General features: G+C 41.7%; 1 protein-coding gene across 1 annotated transcript in view; it reads left to right on the top strand.

Annotated features, from left to right (window-relative positions):
* Window positions 1–216: 216 nt before the first annotated feature.
* Window positions 217–6,000, top strand: part of LOC125776669 (uncharacterized) — a 532,635-nt gene continuing 526,851 nt past the window's right edge. The window contains exon 1 of the mRNA XM_049450175.1: window positions 217–351. The gene's annotated coding sequence lies outside the window, so the exon portion shown is untranslated. The remainder of the gene's footprint in view (window positions 352–6,000) is intronic.

The following is a 6,000-nucleotide window of genomic DNA, read 5'->3' as shown; positions in this document are numbered from 1 at the left end:
AGTGCAAGCCGAGTAGAAAAACGTTCGGCTGTCTGTTGTGATTGCAGCTTCTCGACGTCGAACCTTCCTTGTGTTTGTTGGCGTGCGTTTTTTGCTGCACAGAGGCGGGTGCGAATTTTGGCTGCAACAATATAGTGGTCCGAGTCGATGTTAGGACCTCGGAGCGCACGCACATCTAAAACACTGGAGACGTGTCTTCCGTCTATCACAACATGATCGATCTGGTTGGTGGTTTTTCGATCCGGAGACAGCCAGGTAGCTTGATGTATCTTCTTATGCTGGAATCTAGTACTACAGATAACCATATTTCGGGCCCCGGCGAAGTCGATCAGCCTCAACCCATTTGGGGATGTTTCGTCGTGGAGGCTGAATTTACCGACCGTAGTGCCAAAGATACCTTCTTTGCCCACCCTGGCGTTAAAGTCGCCAAGCACGATTTTGACATCGTGGCGGGGGCATCTCTCATAAGTGCGCTCCAAGCACTCATAAAAGGCATCTTTGGTCACATCGTCCTTCTCTTCCGTCGGGGCGTGGGCGCAAATCAGCGATATGTTGAAGAACCTCGCTTTGATGCGGATTGTGGCTAGACGTTCATTCACCGCAGTGAATGATAGTACTCGGCGACGGAGTCTCTCTCCCACCACGAATCCAACACCAAACTTGCGCTCCTTTATATGGCCACTGTAGTAAATGTCACAAGGACCTACTCGTCTCTGTCCTTGTCCCGTCCATCGCATTTCTTGGACGGCGGTGATGTCAGCCTTTGTTTTCACGAGGACATCAACCAGCTGGGCAGCGGCACCTTCCCAATTAAGGGACCGGACATTCCAGGTGCATGCCCTCAATTCGTAGTCCTTATTTCGTTTGCCATGGTCGTCATCAAAAGGGGGGTCACTCATCCGAGGCTTGTTGTTAATATTCGCTGGGGGTGTTTTTTTACGTGGCGGGTCCCAAACCCAGCGCACAACCCTATGCAGGGGATGTTTCGCCTTCTCACGTTAGCTCGCCTTCAAACGGATGTTCTTAGGCTACCCAGAGGATACTTGGTCAAAGACCGGAAGTCGTGAGCTGCTTGAGTCATATGCAAAAGAATCGTTTCTGGCCACTCCCAAGTGAATGGCGATCAGAGAACTTTCCTCACTTGCGTGAACTTCTACACATGACTCCATCCTCCATTATTAAGTTAGTTTAAGAAAATTGCAAAGATATTGAAGACAATTTTTTTAACTACTACAGTACATCGAGACTGGCAACCCTGCGTAGTGAGAAAGCAATCAGCTGACACGTTTCTAAGGGAAAAATCCAAATACCGTGGAAATTTACGATATCCTATGGTAAATTAGGCGGTAGAAGCGGTGTTGGCTGATCATTTACATTGCGCTCCCATAGGATAGGTCATATCAGCTGATTCGTAAGTCATGATAAACGCATAAAATAAATAACGAAACCATAAAGGGAATTAACCTAGTTCAATTCAATGCACATATCTGTAGAAATTAATTCCGAATATTATTATAACCAGGACCAAGAGGTAAAAGAATTCATCGAATCCCAACAATACGAAAGAATTCATGCATTAGAAATTTTAAAATCACAATCAAAATATCAATTTGACAATACGCGCATTCAGAAATTAAAACAATTAATAATTCCATTCGAGAAACACTCTATTAGAAATACGAGGTGTGTTCAAAAATTATCGCGAATTTTGAATTTTCGCGGGTTACGTATATTCGAATTTCGAATTTTTTGTGGCGTTATGTTGGTACTCATGTCTCTCACTTATGCCGACAAGCTCGGCCATTTTGAATGTTCATTTAATTGTTGACAGCTGCTTTTCTTGCACGTGTTTTGGATGGTCTTCGATTTTTACCTATCAAAAAAATTGCACCACGATAACGCCCCTGCTCACACATCGTTGCTTGTGCGCGACTTTTTGGCCAAAAACAACACACTAATGAATGCCGGATTGCAACATCTCATCAACCAAGAAAGTAAATTACAGATCACGACATCTTTTTTTACAAAACTCAGGAGAGTTAATATACATATGTATCAACATAAGTACAGTCAACACTACACACAAAATATACCACACCCAGTTGCTAAGTGTATCACCGCGGAAACCATACTATTACAGAGTCTTATATTTTACATACAGCACCAGATAATATTAACCAATCACAGAGCTTCAGCTGATTATAGAAATACTAAATAAAGAATTGTAATCAAGCAGACAACGTTCTTAATTGTTAGACTGCCTAAGTCATAAGATTATTATACCACGAGCATTTGTACTCTATATTAATAGATATCAATAAAGAATCAGTCCCTTTACTTGGACTTAAAAAATATATATTTTTATTATTTGAAAAGAATATTAACTCGCGCACATGTTTATTGACTATGGGCGTCTGATTAGGCGATCGGGCTATCCTCGGTACATGCTTGAAGGGATCTACTTCCGCATTTGGGGTTTTCACAGTCAGATCTGCCTCTATTGTAGAGTATGACTACTCATTAAAATTCCATAAATGCCGCTTCCATTACATATGTTGTTTGTATTGTTTCTCGTATTATTTTCCACTTAAACACGTACGGACCGGCACTCACCCGGGCACTGCTGTGGAACGTGTTATATGACGGAGTGCTTCGACTACCATTAGAAAGAGGGGTCCAAATTATCGGGTACGCCGATGACATTGCGGTTACGGTGGTAGGGAAAGAAATCAATCAAGTAGAAAGCTTATGTGAAGACACCGCCTTAAGAATAAAGAGCTGGCTCACGACGAAAAAGCTCCAACTAGCAACCCAAAAAACGGAAGCAGTGCTAATTACAAGCAGAAAAAAAATAGAAAATGTTACTTTTAATATTGATGGTCATAGCATAACAACTCAGCAGTCGTTAAAATACCTAGGCGTTGTAATAGACACGCGGCTTAATTATTATACGCACATTGAAAAAGCATGTGCAAAAGCGACGCGAATAACGGTGGCCCTATTCAGGATGATGGCTAATATTGGAGGACCAAGCCAGGGCAAGCGAGCACTCTTGGCTAAAGTGAGTCAATCGGTGCTAATGTATGCGGCGCCAATATGGGGACCAGCAATGCATAATAAAACATACGCGAAGAAAGCAAGATCTCTGACTCAGCTTAATGCAATAAGAGTTATTTGTGAATTCATATCGGGCATCATACCACCGGACATAATGGCGTTAGAGCTCAAAAGAGAAAAATCAAGAAGCGCAAGGAGGCGTCTTACAACAGCGGAGCGAAATAAGGAAAGAGAGGAAAGCTTATGTGAGTGGCAGAGGCGCTGGGACATAGCAGAAAATGGAAGGTGGACATATAAGCTAATCAGAAACGTGAAAACATGGGTGGAGAGGAAGAACGGAAATTCTGATTACTACCTGACGCAATTCCTAACCGGACACGGATGCTTCCGAGAGTACCTGTACAAATACGGCCACGATAACGGAACAGAATGTTCATTCTGCGGCAATGGCAGCGAAAACGCAGAGCATATTTTCTTTCACTGCCCGAAATTCGAAGCAGAAAGAAAAGACTTAGAAATTATTATCAACCAACGTGTGACTCCAGAGAATATCGTGCACCACATGATAAAAAGCAAAATCGTGTGGAGTAATGTGAAGAATTGGTCCGCAATTGCCCTGCAAGAACTAAGAAAAAAGGAAAGACAACGAAGTAGCGATATCAGAAGAGTTAGAGAAGAGTAGTGCAGAAAGGCATCCACGAAGAGCTAATTTTGGCTGAGCCTGGTCCTGCGAAGAAATGCTTAACGGCAGTCCCGTAGGATCAGTGAAATGCAGTCGGAGTTAGGGTTTAGTACGTAGGCGTACTGTTACGCAAGTTCAACATGGTCAACCATACTGAGCGTGGTCCCGAAAGAGGTATACCCTTAGCGTACCCTTATCGTGCATGCCGTCTGGGACTGACGGTATCTATGAAAGATTCCCCCTTCGAAACAAAAAAAAAAAAAAAACCGGGCCCAATGCACACTTCCTGGCCAAGGACCGGTTGCTGTTTACTGATACAAGCTCAGTAGCGAAAAGTTCAAGGAGCTCCCAATATGCTGCGTCGTGTACCGGTCAGTTAGATTTAATCAGTCGCACCTAACATGGTGAACAGACGCTGACCAAGAAGCCACCCATTATGGATCCGTCATGACTGGATTTTTTTTTTTATTTTTTTTAATACCAACATGGCTCTTGTCGATTCGCCCACTGTCGCAGGAGTTTCAACGTTCTTGCTGGCTTTTATACCGCAACCTCTACTCCCGCCGCTTCTCGTCGGGGATTGCTTATTCGTTTAAACTTTTTTCGCAACTAACCTGCTACTAAAGGCCGTCCGGCTATCCGCGACATGTCGACCACCCCGGTCGCTTAAACTTAGCCACGGTGACTATTTCCACTGGAAATTTAAAGTCTCCCCGTATGTGTACGCATATTTGTATGTTGGTTTGTGTACACAATATTTGTTCGGCCATATCATACACATATATGTATGTATACACATATAGAGCAATTCGCGCACTTTTTATACTCTCGCAATAAAGTTGCTAAGGAGAGTATTATAGTTTTGTTCACATAACGGTTGTTTGTAAGTCCTAAAACTAAAAGAGTCAGATATAGGGTTATATATACCAAAGTGATCAGGGTGACGAGTAGAGTTGAAATCCGGATGTCTGTCTGTCCGTCCGTCCGTCCGTGCAAGCTGTAACTTGAGTAAAAATTGAGATATCATGATGAAACTTGGTACACGTATTTCTTGGCTCCATAAGAAGGTTAAGTTCGAAGATGGGCAAAATCGGCCCACTGCCACGCCCACAAAATGGCGTGTATAAAGTGTCATAACTAAGCCATAAATAAAGATATTAAAATGGAATTTGGCACAAAGGATCGCATTAGGGAGGAGCATATTTGGAAGTAATTTTTTTGGAAAAGTGGGTGTGGCCCCGCCCCTACTAAGTTTTTTGTACATATCTCGGAAACTACTATAGCTATGTCAACCAAACTCTATAGAGCCGTTTCCTTCAGGCACAGTTCAAAATGGAAGAAATCGGATAATAACCACGCCCACCTCCAATACAAAGGTTATGTTGAAAATCACTAAAAGTGCGTTAACCGACTAACAAAAAAACGTCAGAAACACTAAATTTTACGGAAGAAATGACAGAAAGAAGCTGCACCCAGGCTTTTTTTAAAAAATGAAAATGGGCGTGGCGTCGCCCGCTTATGGACCAAAAACCATATCTCAGGAACTACTCAACCGATTTCAATGAAATTCGGTATATAATATTTTCTTAACACCCTGATGATATGTACGAAATATGGGCGAAATCGGTTCACAACCACGCCTTCTTCCAATATAACGCTATTTTGAATTCCATCTGATGCCTTCTCTGTATAATATACACATTAGGAACCAATGATGATAGGTAAATGACGGATAATGAAATCTCGATTATCACTTTATCATGCGAGAGTATAAAATGTTCGGTGACACCCGAACTTGGCCCTTCCTTACTTGTTATATTGATAAATGATAATATCTTGATTTAAATTTGAATTGTACATTCATGCATGTGTGCATGAAAGATGAGTATGAAAGTTAAATGGGGAATGATGTGATTTACACATATATATTTATTCTTGTAATAAATTACGTTTTTAGGATATTATCAGTGACGGATTTGCAGTCCTAGCCGCTCTAGGCCCCAGGCCATGTGCCGCCCCTATCTCTGCACCCATCATTATAGACTAAACACATAATTCATGAATTTACTTTATTCCCACTTTTAATTGATTCAGAAAATTGTTTAACTAAAAGCTAGCGGATAAAGTTAGTTTATAATATTTTCCGAGATTTCAGGGATGATTGGACATTTAAAAATGGTTTTAGGTTTTGTTTTTAAAAAAATAAATGTTTTACTCGTACAATGTGTTACAAAACTCGTCTGCACTTAAGCGCAGCAAAA

This window comes from Bactrocera dorsalis, chromosome 2 (genome assembly GCF_023373825.1).
Source record: "Bactrocera dorsalis isolate Fly_Bdor chromosome 2, ASM2337382v1, whole genome shotgun sequence".
NCBI lineage: Eukaryota > Metazoa > Arthropoda > Insecta > Diptera > Tephritidae > Bactrocera > Bactrocera dorsalis.
Note: the sequence above shows the minus strand (reverse complement) of the source record. Positions and strands in the feature narration are given on the sequence as shown.